The sequence below is a fragment of the Schistocerca cancellata genome, chromosome 9 (assembly GCF_023864275.1).
Source record: "Schistocerca cancellata isolate TAMUIC-IGC-003103 chromosome 9, iqSchCanc2.1, whole genome shotgun sequence".
Taxonomy (NCBI): domain Eukaryota; kingdom Metazoa; phylum Arthropoda; class Insecta; order Orthoptera; family Acrididae; genus Schistocerca; species Schistocerca cancellata.
The window spans coordinates 100,610,973-100,630,679 of record NC_064634.1 but is presented as its reverse complement, the minus strand read 5'-3'; the positions used below and the strand labels follow the sequence as shown (position 1 = coordinate 100,630,679).

Sequence of the window (19,707 nt, the reverse complement as noted above, 5' to 3'; positions counted from 1 at the left end):
TTGTACCAGTTTTTGAATACCCTCCTCATAGAAGTCTGCCGCCTGACTTGTTAACCACTGCATCACCACTGTTTTGACTTCGTCATCGTCTTGATGACGCTGACCACCTAGGTGTTTTTTCAGGTGCAGGAACAGATGGTAGTCACTGGCCGCAAGATCGGGGCTGTACGGAGGATGATCTAGAGCAGAGGTCTCCAAACTACGGCCCGCGGGCCGAAAGCGGCCCACGATGGCCGGCAAACCGGCTCGCGTTCGCTGGCCGGACATACCCGGTATCCGGCCCGCCAAATATTTGAGGTGGTACCTATGTATACTGCCAACAATACACCGCGACATTGTCGGAGCTCTATCTTTACAAAGCGGAAGGTCATGATTAAACTTGTGGCTATCCACAATAAACAGACAGACCATTCTCCGTGCGATAGTGAAAAAAAAAAGAGCGGTTAACAGGCTAGTTTGGCGAAAACATTTTAAGTAAAAAAATTCTTTGCATTTGATTCTACACACGAGTCTGGTGCAAGTCTTTCAAATGGACGTCACTTCGGCGACTAGCCTTAGTAATCAATCACTCGCAACATAGACACAAACACGCAACGGAACTATCAAATATATGCTCTGGCTCTGCTACTCGCTACAAGATTACATAACTAAACTTATTGTTGCACCGCTTGAAATAACAATGCGTTAACATAATCTACACTCCTGGAAATTGAAATAAGAACACCGTGAATTCATTGTCCCAGGAAGGGGAAACTTTATTGACGCATTCCTGGGGACAGATACATCACATGATCACACTGACAGAACCACAGGCACATAGACACAGGCAACAGAGCATGCACAATGTCGGGACTAGTACAGTGTATATCCACCTTTCCCAGCAATGCAGGCTGCTATTCTCCCATGGAGACGATCGTAGAGATGCTGGATGTAGTCCTGTGGAACGGCTTGCCATGCCATTTCCACCTGGCGCCTCAGTTGGACCAGCTTTCGTGCTGGACGTGCAGACCGCGTGAGACGACGCTTCATCCAGTCCCTAACATGCTCAATGGGGGACAGATCCGGAAATCTTGCTGGCCAGGGTAGTTGACTTACACCTTCTAGAGCACGTTGGGTGGCACGGGATACATGCAGACGTGCATTGTCCTGTTGGAACAACAAGTTCCCTTGCCGGTCTAGGAACGGTAGAACGATGGGTTCGATGACGGTTTGGATGTACCGTGCACTATTCAGTGTCCCCTCGACGATCACCAGTGGTCTACGGCCAGTGTAAGAGATCGCTCCCCACACCATGATGCCGGGTGTTGGCCCTGTGTGCCTCGGTCGTATGCAGTCCTGATTGTGGCGCTCACCTGCACGGCGCCAAACACGCATACGACCATCATTGGCACCAAGGCAGAAGCGACTCTCATCGCTGAAGACGACACGTCTCCATTCGTCCCTCCATTCACGCCTGTCGCGACACCACTGGAGGCGGGCTGCACGATGTTGGGGCGTGAGCGGAAGACGGCCTAACGGTGTGCGGGACCGTAGCCCAGCTTCATGGAGACGGTTGCGAATGGTCCTCGCCGATACCCCAGGAGCAACAGTGTCCCTAATTTGCTGGGAAGTGGCGGTGCGGTCCCCTACGGCACTGCGTAGGATCCTACGGTCTTGGCGTGCATCCGTGCGTCGCTGCGGTCCGGTCCCAGGTCGACGGGCACGTGCACCTTCCGCCGACCACTGGCGACAACATCGATGTACTGTGGAGACCTCACGCCCCACGTGTTGAGCAATTCGGCGGTACGTCCACCCGGCCTCCCGCATGCCCACTATACGCCCTCGCTCAAAGTCCGTCAACTGCACATACGGTTCATGTCCACGCTGTCGCGGCATGCTACCAGTGTTAAAGACTGCGATGGAGCTCCGTATGCCACGGCAAACTGGCTGACACTGACGGCGGCGGTGCACAAATGCTGCGCAGCTAGCGCCATTCGACGGCCAACACCGCGGTTCCTGGTGTGCCCGCTGGGCCGTGCGTGTGATCATTGCTTGTACAGCCCTCTCGCAGTGTCCGGAGCAAGTATGGTGGGTCTGACACACCGGTGTCAATGTGTTCTTTTTTACATTTCCAGGAGTGTACCTCTGTTACGTCTTGCAGTAATAGTGTTGCTAACAACGATTTTGAGATTTCGTTAACTTTGCAGGACGCTTTCGTGAAGAATGTGCGGTGACGTACTTGTTTGTCGGTGAAATTCGCCAGAATAAAATACGCCAGAATTTCGGTCAGGTGCGTCCACCAATCAAAATTATGTAATTAAATAAAAATCGTAGTTCGTTTCAGTGCTAGCTATTCCCACAACCTTAAATTTTTGCGATTTCATATTTTCTTTAGCCTTACATTTCGGGGAACGTAGACTTCGATCCAGGCTAGGGTGCCTTAATCCCACTAGGTAGATCTTGGCCCTTATGACTTCGTGGAGGAGTCAATGTGGCCTGCGGACTAAAAAGTTTGGAGACCCCTGATCTAGAGATTCCCATCTAAAAGATGTGATGAGATCTTTGGTCAGATTCGCCACATGCAGACGGGCCCTTGCTCAACTTCCATGGACTGTTGCTTTGATTCTGATGTGACGTAGGCCACCCATGTTTTATGGTCTGTAACAATTTGGCTTAAGAAATCGTCACCGTCGTTGTGGTACCGCTCAAGGAAAGTCAATGCACTGTATTAACGTTTGGTTTTGTGCACATCCATCAACATTTTCGGTACCCAACGTGCGCACAATTTTCGGTAATTCAACTGCTCGGTCACAATGCCATGCAAAACACTATGAGAAACATTAGAAAAGTCAGCCCGCAAGGAGGAAATCGTAAAGCGTCTGTTTTCTCTCACCTTATTGTCCACTTCCTGCACCAAACTTTCATTAACGACCGAAGGACGCCCACTCCGTTGTTCATCATGCATATTTGTGCGGCCATCTTTAAATGCTCTCACCCACTTTCTTACCATTCCATCACTCATAACGTTTTCTCCGTAAACTGCACAGATCTCATGATGAATATCGCTCCGCTCGCTTTTAGGCCTTTAGCACTAAGAAATCTTATAATAGCCCGTTCTTCACAGTCGGCGGGACTCACGATTATCGGAGGCACCTTAAACCCCCAGTACACAACGTAAACAAGGAAGAATCAGACTGTAATGGCGTCAGTGCGTAGATTAAGGTACAGGGTTTAATGTAAAAAAAAATTATTGAGCTATCTTAGCATGTCTTTTTTTTTAATTTCAAAACGTTACTTACTTAAAAAACACGTCTCATAATAATCAGCTGTTCAGTCTTTTGATGCGATGCATGTAATGAAACTACGTGAGTAATTTACGAAAAGTTCCAATTTTTATGTACGAGTATCACGAAAAATGGCGTTTATGCACTCAACACAGGCTATATGACTTCTCAACACCGTCACTAATGTTTCGGTCATAATTCGCATGTGAATACTGAGCAGCCCGATAACCACCAGTCTCCGTTAAAAGGAGCCAGGGTTGAAAGAATGAGTCCAGCAAACGTACAAGAAACACTGTATAATTTTTTGAGAAATGAAAATGGCTCTGAGCACTATGGGACTTAAATAAACATCTGAGGTCATCAGTCCCCTAGAACTTAGAACTACTTAAACCTAAGGACATCACACACATCCATGCCTGAGGCAGGATTCGAACCTGCGACCGTAGCGGTCGAGCGGTTCCAGACTGAAGCGCCTAGAACCGCTCGGCCACACCGGACGGCCTGAGAAATGAAAAGCAAAGTTCAGTTGGCTTAAGAAAATACAAGCTCTACAAGAAATAGGAATAAAAAAGGAATAATAATGAAAATAATAATTTGAAAAGGTTCGGAGACCTGGTGCAAGTCTTTGAACCGGTCGCCACTTCTGGGACTTAAGCAATAAACTGAAGACAGAAGAAAATGCAGAAATGAAATTAAAAAGCGGGCTCGTTTCCGAGAGAAAAATGTCCCAAGAACGCAGGCAACATAATGGACACCAAGGAAAGGTGGAAAAAATGTGACGAGATGGAGTTTTTTTGTGAGTAAAATCCCTCTATCTCGGTTCATGTCTTTTTTTTATTGTGTCGTTTCGGCTACTGCCATCGTCAGATCTGTAATTAAGATTGAAGGAATATAAAGAATGATAGGCGTTTGTTAATTATTATTAACCTACAAAAGATGAAAAGTTAAAAAGTTAAAAAAAATGTTCAAAGTTCACTTAGAAAAACTTACAACTTGTGAAAGAAGATCCAGAATGAGTATCAATGAATCCCATGTCTAATGGGGGCGTTAACTGTCAACCTGGCTCAAAAAAATTTATAAAGGTGTAAGTTCTAGCGGACAAGTGGTGCTAGTGTGGGAGACATGGCCTTCAAACATTTTCCTTCATACTTAAGGAATGTCAGATACTGATTAAATTACAAACCTTTAACGTCAAATTTTGAATAACTGTACTTGCACCATCATAATATTAGTTTTTCAGGTGGTGGAAATCTGTCTGTGTGTAGTTCACCTGAATTTGAAAAGAAGTGCTCACTGAATCTGCTGTAGAATAATTTGCGCCGGCCGTGGTGGCCGTGCGGTTCTAGGCGCGTCAGTCCGGAACCGGGCATGGATGTGTGTGATGTGTTTAGGTTAGTTAGGTTTAAGTAGTTCTAAGTTCTAGGGGCTGATGACCTCAGATGTTAAGTCCCATAGTGCTCAGAGCCATTTGAACCATTTGAATAATTTGCACACAACAGCCACATAAACTTTAGTAGTAAATACATTTTGAAACTGAACAGTTTTAATTATTATAAATGTTGAATTTGCTCTTATAATTACGAATGTCAGTTAATTAATCGATCTAGATGGTTCTGTTCACAAAACATTCACCATGAGTGCAAACTAATACGTGAAATTTATTTTCTTTATTAATAGATCAGGTACAGGGATGGAGAACATGTAAGGCACAAATGAGGTCTAAATACGGCGCGGTACTGAAAGAAGAAAAAAGATATGGTGAACTTATTGCCCGTCTATTCCAGCTTTGCTCTGGGCTGTCGTGTGAAAATTATGATCAGATTATGTGCACACGCAGCTACCGCTACCACGATGACACGGCGCTGTTGTTGTTGTTGTTGTTGTTGTTGTTGCAGTGTCTCTTGACCACTACCTAAAACGCTGGGGTTCGTAGGTGAATCAGTAGGGGAAGACTTTGGTAGCGTCCCTGACACTGTCACGTTAGGGGTTTTCATCACAACAGCCCCAGAAAGCGTAGGGACAGACACCTCGGTATATTCAGGATGTTAAATTAAGAGATCAGGAGGACCACCACAGAGAGCCAAAACTGCCGGCTACATCATTAGGTTCTTCACTCTAGTTATGCACGGCATCTGACAAATGTTTTTACTCGGAGACCATGTTCACTAGATTTCAGCCTCATAAAATCTTCCTACATTCGCTAAATTGCATCCCGAACCGCAAAGAGAAAACAACGAATTTCTGTCAGGTGAAGGAATAAGACGGTTTTAGAAACGGATCTTGCTCCGTTATTCATTTGAAAACCTTGAGAAGCTATACCATTGTGTATACTTCCTGTTTCTAAGTATAAACTCTGCAAGCCACTGTACATGAAAGAAGGTACTTCGTATAAGTAATGGTGATTTTCAGACATCCATTTGCTCCTCGAGCGAGGAAAAAAATCACCCTCTCTATGTCTGTGTACGTGTCTAAGTTGTGCTGTACTTTCTCACGATCCTACGTGAGGTGTATGATGGTACCACGGGATTGTCACTAAGTCTGCCGCGAAAACAGGTTCTGTAAATTTACCCAACAGGGTTTCGTGACATCAGCTGTATTAACAAGATTCCTATTTAAGTTCCCCGAGCATTTCGATTAAAACCTTCGAATGTAAGCGCCGAGCTGTTACTGTCCTAGCGCCTCTGAATTAGTTCCATCCCTGCTGTCACATCTACCTGATGACTCGAAGCGCTGGAGCAGTGTCCTAGAAATGGTCGCACTGGTCGCTGGTACGCCAGCCTTTCCTTTTGTAGATGCGCCGCACTTTCCCGGAGCCTTTGTAACAAATCCAAGTCTTCCGTTCACCCTTTTCAATATCGATATCACGTGTTCGTAACATTTCGTATCGCTTATTAGTTTCATCACAAAATATTTAAACCATGACGCGTGCTCCATATGCGCAACACTAACCGTGGAATCGGACGCTGCCCGTTTCTTTGTCATGAGCATTGTCGCGTGCATGTATCCTCATTTAAAGAGAGCTGCCATTAATTGGAAAAAAATGTTCAAATGTGTGTGAAATCTTATGGGACTTAACTGCTAAGGTCATCAATCCCTAAGCTTACACACTACTTAACGTAAATTATCCTAAGGACAAACTCACATACCCATGTCCGAGGGAGGACCCGAATCTCCGCCAGGACCAGCCGCACAGTCCATGTCTTTCTCCACTTCCTGGCAATCGTCCACGGACTATATTTTCATGTAGACAACAACATCGTGTAAGACTGCAACAAAATTTTTCTTTCTTTATGTTTAGGAAATATGAAATGTATGGACCAGTGAGCCCACAAATGTTATTAAGTACTTGCAATACTTTCTATGGTAATAAAGGAAGGCGTAGCCTTCACAATTTTCTGCATCCATCAAGGAGATGCTCCTTCGTATCGTCTCTTGTCCTTCAGCTTTTGCTATGTAAGCATCTATCTTGTTAGTCTCTAAGAGCCATGAATATATTTACTTATATAAATTAATACATTTCAAATGTATTTATTTAACAACCCAGACATATTCCTTTGTATTAATATCTTTTAAATATAAGCTTTGTTTGCAGCTATTTGTGAAAGAAATGCAAAAGTGCTGACGTGCATCCGTTCTGCTACTGGCGTGATCCACATACTGATAGGCGAACTATCAGGTGTTCTACCGTGTACCATTGAACTTGCAGTCTGTGACAAACCAAGTCCTACACTCAGTTAACGAAACAGCATAACGCGGTTGACCGATCCCGTTATGCACTCTCCTTTTCAAAATTACGTCCGGCCACCTCTGTAACTTTGCGTTCTTTACCAGCGCAACAGGAATGAACAAGCACTGCTCGGCTGATTTCAGTTAACTTTAATGACTTGACTTTCTTCTGGGAAGTGGTAGGTGACTACGACAATATTCTTTGCATTCTCTACCTTCCGCCCACCTTCGCATGCAGGCAAGATAGCTGCTATAATTCGCAGCAGTCAGCGAAGAATATTATAGTGTCGTTGCCGCTATCTGACAAATCGTTTATCTATACTGAGGACGTTATAAGTCATAGTACGCTTCCAAGTGGCACATCCAATGTCGTTTTTGTTTCTGTTGGAAATTCACCGTCCAATATAAAAACCACTGGGATCTATTAATTAGAAATACGTCGCACCGATCGGAAACCTGTGACGACACTAAGTATGATCGCATATATTGGCCGGCAGTCGACAATGTATTGCAGCGAATTACCACATTCTCTGCCATTCTCTGTGTGTTATCGTCCAGAGACGGCGTGTAGGAGGCGCTCGACTAGTTAAAGTTTCAGATGAACTTGTGCTTTGATTAATGTCAAACGTTGTACCTCAAGAAAATGGCTCTGACCACTATGGGACTTAACTTCTGAGGTCATCAGTCCCCTAGAACTTAGAACTACTTAAACCTAACTAACCTAAGGCCATCACACACATCCATGCCCGAGGCAGGATTCGAACCTGCGACCGTAGCGGTCGCGCGGTTCCAGACTGTAGTGCCTAGAACCGCTCGGCCACCCCGGCGGCGTACCTCAAGAGAACAGTTTGTTAATTAGTGCATGGTGTGTGCTTTGCTACTCCATGGCAGTTGTAAATTATCCAACACTCCTGTGAGAAAGAAGTGCGCCAAAGTTACGTCAATCCTTTATTCATGCATGTCCTAAACTGAACTAATATTTCAAGAGTTCTAATTTGATATGCCATCTCAAATAACCCTCATCTATGGCCGGACGAAAGTAGTTAAGAGGCAAGGGACTCATTCAATGTATGATAGTATACTGAAGGATGCTATATTCCCCTCTATAATTTCTAGGAAACCAGGAAATTCAGAACTGAAAAAGAAGTCAGTCTAGGAGGTTCCATATCACTAAAACTATTCGCAGTATTCCTAGAGTAATTTGTAAGACGAAGAAAAAATATGTGTTCATGGAACATACCTCAATTATTTCAGTTCTGCTGATGATGTTGTACTGACTACCTCTTGAGTAGGCGGAATTGAACAACTGTGTTAAGAAAGAAATTTTGAAATCAGGACTCGAAATCAATGCGAATGAGACTAAAGTAATGCACAACCTGAATATAAAACTATATAAATTGAAAATAAACTCATAAAAACTGTGGATGTAAGGCAAGTGAAGACGAGAACTGCTAGATAGACGCAAAAAAGGGTAAAATAATTTTACGGTAAACAAAATACGACTTTCAAAACTAAGTTTGTTACGTATCTCGAAAACAGGGCTTCCAATCACTAAGAACTACCAACTCCAACTGACGGCAGTGAGAAATTTAATTTCAGTGTAAAACCCGTTCCATATCTCCATTGTTCGGTGATGAATGGAGAGATGAACGTGCGGAAGTGACGGGAGTGTCAGGAAAACAAGCAAATGTGTTAGAGATAATGATTATGAAGTGCAGGTAGGCGAGACATGCAGTCAATCGAATACATGGCACGTAGAACAAGAATGACGTAACTGGATTCCAAGAAATAGGAAAACACCACCGATCTGATGGAAGGTGACTACACTACTGGCCATTAAAATTGCTACACCAAGAAGAACTGCATATGATAAACGGGTATTCATTGGACAAATATATCATACTAGAACTGACATGTGATTACATTTTCACGCAATTTGGGTGCATAGATCCTGAGAAATCAGTACCCAGAACAACCACCTCTGGCCGTAATAACGCCCTTGATACGCCTGGACATTGAGTCAAACAGAGCTTGGATGCAGTCAACAGGTACAGCTGCCCCATGCAACTTCAACACCGTACCACAGTTCATCAAGAGTAGTGACTGGCGTATTGTGACGAGCCCAGGTTCGGCCACCATTGACCACACGGTTTCAATTGGTGAGAGCTCTGGAGAATGTGCTGGCCAGGGCAGCAGTCGAACATTTTCTGTATCCAGAAAGGCTCGTACAGGACCTGCAACATGCGGTCGTGGATTATCCTGCTTAAATGTACGGTTTCGCAGGGATCAAGTGAAGGGTAGAGCCACAGGTTGTAACACATCTGAAATGTAACGTCCACTGTTCAAAGTGCCGTCATTTCGAACAAGAGGTGACCGAGACGTGTAACCAATGGCACCCCATACCATCACACCGGGTGATACGCCAGTATGGCGATGACGAATACACGCTTCCAACCTGGATTCATCCGAAAAAACGACATTTTGCCATTCGTGCACCCAGGTTCGTCGTTGAGTACACCATCGCAGGCGCTCCTGTCTGTGATGCAGCGTCAAGGGTAACCGCAGCCATGATCCTCGAGCATAGTCCATGCTGCTGCAAACGTTGTCGAACTGTTCGTGCAGATGGTTGTTGTCTTGCAAACGTCCCCATCTGTTGACTCAGGGATCGAGACGTGACTGCACGATCCGTTACAGCCATGTGAATGAGATGCCTGTCTTCTCGATTGCTAGTGATACGAGGCCGCTGGGATCCAGCACGGCGTTCCGTATTACCCTCCTGAACCCACCGGTTCCATATTCTACTAACAGTCATTTGATCTCGACCAATGCGAGCAGCAATGTCACGATATGATAAACCGCAATCGCGATAGGCTATAATCCGACCTTTATCAAAGTCGGAAACGTGATGTTACGCGTTTCTACGCCTTACACGAGGCATCACAACAACGTTTCACCAGGCAACGCCGGACAACTGCTGTTTGTGTATGAGAAATCGGTTGGAAATTTTCCTCATGTCAGCACGTTGTAGGTGTCGCCACCGGCGCCAACCTTGTGTGAAAGCTCTGAAAAGCTAACCATTTGTATATCACAGCATCTTCTTCCTGCCGGTTAAATTTCGCACCTGCAGCACGTCATCTTCGTGGTGTAGCAATTTTAATCGCCAGTAGTATATATGACGTTAGGAAATACTCAGAAGTATGACTGCGTGTAGGTGAATAGCATAAAATTGGAGGAGTCTGCCAGATGCCTTTACGGGACACTGCTTGTCAGATGGGTCGCTACGGTGCTCGTATACGTCTACTTTCACATCTATACTGCGCAATCCGCCGCGTGACTTGCGGAGTATGGTAGTTTGCTTGCGATTGTGACTTCCCCCCTTCCTGTTCCAGTACGATTGCCGGTAAGTCCCCGTATGAGCTGAAATCTCTCTGATCTTACCTTCACGGTATTTTCGTAACAAATAAGTAGGAGGAAGCAATGTATTTGGCTTACTCTTCTATGAACGAACCCATCCCGCGATACACAACGCCTCTCTTGCAGTGTCTGCCACTGGAGCAGGCTGCACGTCTTTCTCGCTTAGTAAATCAGTCTGTAATGAAACGCAGTGCTCTTTTTTGCATCTCCTCTATTTCCTCTATCAAACTTATTTCGTGAGGATCCCAGACTGAGGAGCAATATTAGAGTCTCGGTCGAACAATGGTTTTGCAAGCTTTTTCCTTTGTTGATGGACTACCGTTGCTAAGGATTCTTCCAATGAATATCAATCGGAATCTAAAATCTCTGCGATCACTTTTATGTGGTCGTTCCACTTCAAATAGCTACATACTCATACTTCCACATATTTTCTGGATATGACTGCTTTCTGTGATTCTTGTGCTATCCCGTAATCATACAATAATGGCTCTTCTCGCCTTTTTCTGCTCAGTTTTTGATGAGGGTCAACTGCCAATTCATGCACAAAGCGTCGATTTTCTGCAAGTCTTCCTGTGTTTCGGTTCAATTTTCTAGAACTGTATATAACAACATTATTCGCCAGTAGCCTCATCTAGCTTCCACTTACACAGCGTGATTCAGCTGTCCCTACCTATGGGTTTTATGCAACCTGGAATACCTTCGAGAACCACTCATATTCTCCCGCGCGCTACGCGCTAACTACTAGCTCTACGGAAAAAATTATCAGGCTTTTATGTAGTCAAATTTTGTACTGGGATGCATTTTCGCTGGACGTCACGGTTTTCGGGTTATTAAAAAGACGCGTTTGAAGGTCACTTTTTTACGTTTTTCTTGAATATTTTGAGAACTACGGCCTCTAGTACCCCAGTAAAAAATTTAACTGCATTAAATTTCTTACAAAAAGTCCTGTTCATTTTTTTCTGTCGGACTAATAGTCTGCACGTAGCGAGCAAGAGAATATGAAAATCACATGCACTGTATTTCAGGCACTGCGGATTGCATAAAACCCAATGGTAGGGGGCAGTTGAATTACCCTATATACAAGGTGGTCAATTGATCGTGACCGGGCCAGATATCTCACGAAATAAGCGTCAAACGAAAAAACTACAAAGAACGAAACTTGTCTAGCTTGAAGGGGAAAACCAGATGGCGCTGTGGTTGGCCCACTAGATGGCGCTGCCATAGGCCAAACGGATATCAACTGAGTTTTTTTAAATAGGAACCCCCATTTTTATTACATATTCATGTAGTACGTAAAGTAATATGAATGTTTTAGTTGGACCACTTTTTTCGCTTTGTGATAGATGGCGCTGTAATAGTCACAAACATATGGCTCACCATTTTAGACAAACAGTTGGTAACAGGTAGGTTTTTTAAATTAAAATACAGACCGTAGGTACGTTTGAACATTTTATTTCGGTTGTTCCGATGTTATACATGTACCTTTGTGAACTTATCACTTGTGAGAACGCATGCTGTTACAGCGTGATTACCTGTAAATATCACATTAATGCAATAAATGTTCAAAATAATGTCCGTCAGCCTCAATGCATTTGGCAATACGTGTAACGACATTCCTGTCAACAGCGAGTAGTTCACCTTCCGTAATGTTCTCACATGCATTGACATTTGCTGACGCATGTTGACAGGCCTTCAACTTTCCCCACAGAAAGAAATCCGGGGACGTCAGATCCGGTGAACGTGCGGGCCATGGTATGGTGCTTCTTACGACCAATCCACCTGTAATGAAATATGCTATTCAATACCACTTTAACTGCATGCGAGCTATGTGCCGGACATTCATCATGTTGGAAGTACATCGCCATTCTGTCATGCAGTGAAACATCTTGTAGTAACATCGGTAGAACATTAAGTAGGAAATCAGCTTACATTGCACCGTTTAGATTGCCATCGATAAAACGGGGGCCAATTATCCTTCCTCCCATAATGCCGCACCATGCATTGGGTCGCTGATGTTCCACTTGTCGCAGCCATCGTGGATTTTCCGTTGCCCAATAGTTCATATTATGCCGGTTTACGTTACCGCTGTTGGTGAATGACGCTTCGTCGCTAAATAGAGCGCGTGCAAAATATCTGTCATCGTCCCGTAATTTCGCTTGTGCCCAGCGGCAGAACTGTACACAACGTTCAAAGCCGTCGCCATGCAATTCCTGGTGCATAGAAATATGTTATGGGTGCAATCGATGTTGATGTAGCATTCTCAACACCGACGTTTTGAGATTCCCGATTGTTGCGCAATTTGTCTACTACTGATGTGCGGATTAGCCGCGACAGCAGCTAAAACACCTACTTGGGCATCATCATTTGTTGTAGGTCGTGGTTGACGTATCACATGTGGCTGAACACTTCTCGTTTCCTTAAATAACGTAACTATCCGGCGAACGTTCCCGACACTTGGATGATGTCGCCCAGGATACCGAGCAGCATACATAGCACACGCCTGTTGGTCATTTTGATCACAATAGCCATACATAAACACGATATCGACCTTTTCCACAATTGGTAAACGGTCCATTTTAACACGGGTAATGTATCACGAAGCAAATACCGTCCGCATTGGCGGAATGTTAACGTGATACCACGTACTTATACGTTTGTGACTATTACAGCGCCATCCATCACAAAGCGAAAAAAGTGGTCCGACAAAAACATTCATATTTCTTTGCGTACTACTCGGATATGTAATAAAAAATGGGGGTTCCTATTTAAAAAAAAAACGCAGTTTATATCCGTTTGACCTATAGCAGCGCCATCTAGCGGGCCAACCATAGCGCCATCTGGTTTCCCCCTTCAAGCTAGACGAGTTTCGTTCCTTGTAGTATTTTCGTTTGATGCTTATTTCGCGAGATATATGGCCCGGTCACTATCAATGGACCACCCTGTATACCGGGCGTCCCCCGTCAGCTACATTTTGTCTGGTGTTTTGGAAAATATTCGAAATTTCGTTTTTGCAGTGTGTGGCTGGAATCAGCCCAAACAAATATTGCTCATAGCGTCTCTGACGCGACGTCCGTCGTCGACGGAAAGCGCCGGTCCAGTCCAGTCCAGTCTCAGTCCAGTGTACACCTCAAAATCTTCAGTTTCTCTTACCGGTGTCTTTATGCGACATGCCGTCACACACAAAATTTCTAGAATGAAATTTTCACTCTACACCGGAGTGTGCGCTGATATGAAACTTCCTGGCAGATTAAAACTGTGTGCCGGACCGAGACTCGAACTCGGGACCTTTGCCTTTCGCGGGCAAGTGCTCTACCAACTGAGCTACCCGAGCACGACTCACGCCCCGTCCTCACAGCTTTAAGACAAAGGTCCAGAGTTCGAGTCTCGGTCCGGCACACAGTTTTAATCTGCCAGGAAGTTTCACATACAAAATTATTTTTAAATCGGAATTTTACGTTTCCTTTCGACAGAGCGGTCTCAGATTAGCGTAGTGATATATTCCTTTGATCGATATGTATTAATGGGGGCAATAAAACAGGAAGAATAACAAGTACTCCAGCAGTAAGTGAGGAGTGGTGCTGCATGGCGGCAGCAGAAAGCGAGGGCCGGGGTAGAGCTGTCACCGCAGCAGTACTGGTTACTCTTCCTGTTAGTACACATCGATCAAACGAATGTCGCACTAGGCTTATCTGAAATCGCTTTGTCGAAAGGACACGAAAAATTCCGATTTAAAAATAATGTATGTGACGGCATGTCGCATAAAGACACCGGTAAGAGAAACTGAAGATTTTGAGGTGTACACTGGACTGAGACAAGGGGATGCCATTTCACCTATTTTATTTAACCTTGTCCTAGAGAAGATTGATAGAGAATTTTCTAAAACCAATCCACAAGGGATCCAGCTATAGGATGTGAACATTACAAGACTTGCCTACGCAGATGATGCAGCACTAATAAGTAGTTCCAAAAGAGAATTAATCAGAATTATGCAAAATTACTACAAAATTGCTGAGAAAACAGGATTACATGTTAATGAAGAAAAGACAGAATACCTGCCCATAATTAAGAAAACCAGAAAAGATGACCGAGCGAGGTGGCGCAGTGGTTAGACACTGGACTCGCATTCGGAAGGACGACGGTTCAATCGCGCGTCCGGCCATCCTGATTTAGGTTATCCGTGATTTCCCTAAATCACTCCAGGCAAATGCCGGGATGGTTCCTCTGACAGGGCACGGCCGACTTCCTTCCCCATCCTTCCCTAGTCCGATGAGACCGATGACCACGCTGTCTGGTCTCCTTCCCCAAACCAACCAACCAACCAACCAGAAAAGATGCACGTCTGACTGTAGATGGATTCAATTTCAAGACTGTTGACCACTTCAAGTACCTAGGAAATATTTTTAGTAATAACAACAGAACAGATATAAAAATAGATACCCATTTATCAACAGCAAACAAGACACTTTTTAGTTTCATCAAAATTCTAAGAAAAAGATCACTTAGCAGTAACTTCAAAATCCGCTTATATCAATCGACCATCATACCTGTGATGTTATATGGATCTGAAACATTAATATTTAGAAAGAAAGATGAAGAAAAACTGTTAATATTCGAAAGAAAAGTACTAAGGAAAATTTTTGGACCTGTATACGACGAAAATAACATGGAATGGAGAATAAGAAGAAATGAAAAACACCGTAACATCGTCGAAGTGTTCAAGAGGAGAAGGCTGAGTTGGGCTGGCCATATAGCCTGAATGGCAGAGAATAGACTACCTAGAATGGGATTCAGCAGAACAATAGAAGGAACGAGAAGAAGAGGGAGACCCATAATGAGGTGGCGGGATAACATTCGGGAGGACACAATGGGGATGAACAGCAGCAGCAACTGGACAAACAGCGCATTGGACAGCCAGAAGTGGAAGAGGCTCATAGAGCAGGCGTATGGTCGATAAGGCCCTTGCCACATGTAAAGTAAAAGTAAAGTATGTGACGGCAAACAAACGGTTGAAAGACCTGATGAGCAGTATTTGTTTGGAATGACTCCGGTTACACATTGGAAAAACGCAACTGCAAATATCTGCCGGAACACTAGAGAAAATGCGCCTGGAAAGTCTTAGAAAAGACATTTTGCATGTTGTGTATAGTAGTTGACCTGCAACATTCTCTTGTAGCACTTTTTGGGAGTTACTTTACATTTGATGATTTCCCTCCTTTTACAGTGACAAGCTGTATTCCATTTGGTAGGAACTCTTGAACGCAGTCCGCCTACTTAGCTGAGTTGTAACGTGGTTGCCTCCCATGCAGCGGGCCCGGGTTCGATTACCGGCCGGGTTGGAGATTTTCTCCGCTCGTGGACTGCGTGTTGTGTTGTACTCATCATCAGTTCATCCTATCACCGGTACCCAAGTCGCCTAGTGTGGCGTCGACTGAAATAAGGCTTGCACTCGGCGCGCAAACTTTGCCGGATGTGGCCTCCCGGCCAACAACGGCACACGCTCATTTCGTTTTCTTGAACCCAGTCACACACTCCGTCTTCAGGCCACAAGTGGCCTACCGGGACCATCCGACCGCCGTGTCATCCTCCGTGGAGGATGCGGATAGGAGGGGCGTGGGGTCAGCACACCGCTCTCCCTGTCGTTATGACGGTATTCTTGACCGAAGCCGCTACTATTCGGTGGAGTAGCTCCTCAATTGGCATCACGAGGCTGAGTGCACCCCGAAAAATGGCAACAGCGCATGGCGGCCTGGATGGTCACCCATCCAAGTGCCGACCACGCCCGACAGCGCTTAACTTCGGTGATCTCACGGGAACCGGTGTAACCACTGCTGCAAGGCCGTTGCCCCAGTCACACAGCTGGTCTGATATTCCGTATTCTCGCGTATGCTTCATTAAGTAACAATATGGAACTGTATCCAACGCTTTTCGGAAGTCAAGGAACACAGCATCAACCTGGGAGCCGTTATCTCTTGCCTCCTGGGCCAGGCGTAGCAACAGAGCGAGCTAGGTCTCACACGATTTTTGTTTGCGAAATCCATGTTGACTGCTACAGACGAGATTTTTGGTGTACAAAAATGTAGCAAAAGACGAGCATAAAACGTGTTTCAAAATTCCTGACATACTGACATCAGAGATATGCGAATATACACTGCAGGAGAAAAATTAGTACACCCTTTTAGAGATTTGTAATTCACTCAAGACTTATTTATGTAACAGTGCATATGGAGTAAGTGAAATGCTTAAATTTACAGATCAATACCACAAGCGGTTCTGTGCTATCATATATCAACCCATGCTATCATATATCAACCCATTAGTTCGTGGTGTAGACTCCAAGGGCGGTAATGGAGGTGCCGACTCTGGAAGTCAAACTGAGCGAGGTGGCGCAGTGGTTAGCACACTGGACTCTCATTCGGGAGGACGACGGTTCAATCCCGCGTCCGGCCATCCTGATTTAGGTTTTCCGTGATTTCCCTAAATCGCTCCAGGCAAACGCCGAGATGGTTCCTTTGAAAGGGCACGGCCGGCTTCCTTCCACGTCCTTCCTTAATCCGATGAGACCGATGACCTCTCAGTTTGGTCTCTTCCCCCAAACAACCCAATCCAACTTCTGGCAGCCAGTCCATTGTACAGATGGTGAATACTGTCTTGGGATAAGTTATGCCACGCCTGCTCGTCCGGTTCACGTAATTGTGTAAGAGTTGTCGGTTGATGCGTGTCACAAGTCACTTCTCAGCCCATCACGTTCTACATGTGCTCGGCAGGAGACAAGCACGGGGATCATGCTGGCCATGGAGGTTGCTGCACGACGTCTCACAGAGCACACAGAGTTTCACGGGCAGTGTGTGGAGGAGCATTAACCTGCTGGAACAACACATAACATTTCTGTTACAAGAACGACTCTAACATACTGATCGCTGGTTAGCGACCCGTCCAGAAACATCAGAGGTGTACGAGAGTTGTAGCTTATCGCACCCGAATCACAGGACCTGGGGTAGGGGCAATGTGTGTTGGATGAATGCACTTTATGATACAGTGCTCATCAGGCCTACGTCGTATGTGCAAAAGACCATCACTTGCCTGTAGGCAAAATTTGCTTTCATCGGTGAAGACCACAGGTGCGTCATTGCATTTTCCAAGAGATCCTTTCACGACACCAGTCGAGCCGTGGACATCAATGCTGTGGTGTGAGTGAAAGACGGGCTATAGGTGTGCGTGCCCGTAGTCCCACATTAGAACAGCAATGGTTCGTATTGACATGTCGGCTCACAAGCCCTCCTATCTGTGCTGTGGTAGCTACCACTGCTGCCCTTACAATACGACCATATTGGCGTGCGGCTTTGCTGTGTGGACGTCCAGAACCTCGCCCACGGGTGCGAGAATGTTCACGTGACCACTGACACCAGCATCGTTGCACAACTGATGTAACACGTCAAGCCTGTGTGGCAATTCTACGAAAGGACCATCCCGCCACTCGGAAGGCCACACTCTGACCCCTTTGAAACTCTCTCAGTTGGCTGCAGGAAGTAGGATGCGTCTCCGTAGCATAGTTGCCTGCTTGCTTCGCACGTTTCCATCACACTGAGTATTCTGGCTGTGAACATTCCCATAAGATCCTAGCGGCCGACCCAACAGAGGGCGCTGTTCATTGATCTGTCTCTTTTTCAGCCGTCATATAGACATTTTACCTTTCATAAGCAATTTATAGGTTGCCACAGGCAATGTATTACGCAATATTAATCGTTGACCGTAAATTCACCATAAAAAAGGGTCGGACCTACACTCTTCATATATTTTCTTTTAATAATTTTACATGGGTAACTGCATTCATCTTTTAATGTATCACAATTGGTTTCTATTACAGTCATCAATTTTAATAAGTCTGCTACGTGCATTTTATCTAATGTACTTTTATCAGATTATGTTTTTGCGTAAATGATGGCTACATATAAGCAAGCTCACAGTAGCGACGTCTAGGGAGGGTCTAGGCAAACAGGTTTCTGGATGCTACTGTACCTCAGTAGCTGGTTGGCAATAATCACTATGTGGACGATGTGGCCTATTCTACACCATATTTAAAATCTATGTGACGATGCTATGCTGATTATATTTATATGTTTTGACGATGCCATTATGGCCGTATCACTTTAGGGCATGGTGTAAAAAAGGTACGTTATACCATATTTTATCTGTACATTTCCCTGGTGTATGACAGTATATTTTAATACATATTACTGTTCTATGTTAAAAGACACACTGCTCACTAGATGTATATATTTATATATTTTAGATTTGAAGATGGTCATTGCAGACTGAAACCGGTAATCGTCTAAAGAATTCATTTGTGATCAGAGACTGGAATAAAAAATCATTCCCAATTAAGGTGTAGATACAGAAGGCGCTCTGTTAGCTATGCCGCTACGTTATCTGTTGCCGGACGACGTTGAAACCATCATCAGTATATCTAGTATCCCATCATCGGATCCTTCCAGATCCACTAATTTTTTTTCGGGAGTGTAGTTCTGTACCTTTGATCGACGACTCTTCTTGAAAACGGGAACGACGTGTGCTGTTTCTCCAAACACTGGGGACTCTGTGGTCCTCCAGCGATCTACAGTACACTGTTGCTGGAGGAGAGTAAGCTGTTTTGCGTAGTGTACGTAGAGTCGCGTGCGCCAGTGCGTTGTGGCGGGCGGGACTTGGGGCAACACCGAGTCAAAGGAAGCCCTCGGCGCTTGTTGGTGACGTCACGTCAGCTAGGCACGGCGAACGCCAGGTCTGTTGCAGGCAGAAACGCCTGGGCGTGCTTATCACTATAAATCTCTTATTTTTGGACAAAATGTTTGTTATTGTTTTGAATTCTGCAGTTTTATTTAGATGAAAGATTTTCTTACTATCGTAAAGCTACAAATGAAGATCATAGTTCTGTATTACTGAATCCTGTCGAAACAAACGTAGATCATAATTTTTAACTTTTTTTTTCCGCGACAGCAACTGAAATTGTTTATATAAGAATATACAGCCTACAGTTGCAGGTTAACTTTATCGTTTACCTAGGTTTCAACGTTAGTAATAACGTCTATATCTACATCAATTATCCGCAAGCCACCAGACGGTGTGTGGCGGAAGGTACCTTTAGTACCTCTATCGGTTCTCCCTTCTATTCCAGTCTCGTATTGTTCGTGGAAAGAAGGATTGTCGGTATGCTTCTGTGTGGGCTCTAATCTCTCTGATTTTATGCTCATGGTCTCTTCGCGAGATATACGTAGGAGGGAGCAATATACTGCTTGACTCTTCGGTGAAG

At 44.8% G+C, this 19,707-nt stretch overlaps 1 non-coding gene and 1 pseudogene across 1 annotated transcript; both read right to left on the bottom strand.

Moving 5' to 3' along the window:
• Positions 1-13,660: 13,660 nt before the first annotated feature.
• Positions 13,661-13,735, bottom strand: Trnas-cga (transfer RNA serine (anticodon CGA)). Its single transcript has one exon. It is a non-coding gene; the product is annotated as a tRNA-Ser (tRNA).
• Positions 13,736-16,129: 2,394 nt separating this feature from the next.
• LOC126102517 (5S ribosomal RNA) lies at positions 16,130-16,247 on the bottom strand (annotated as a pseudogene).
• Positions 16,248-19,707: the final 3,460 nt, after the last annotated feature.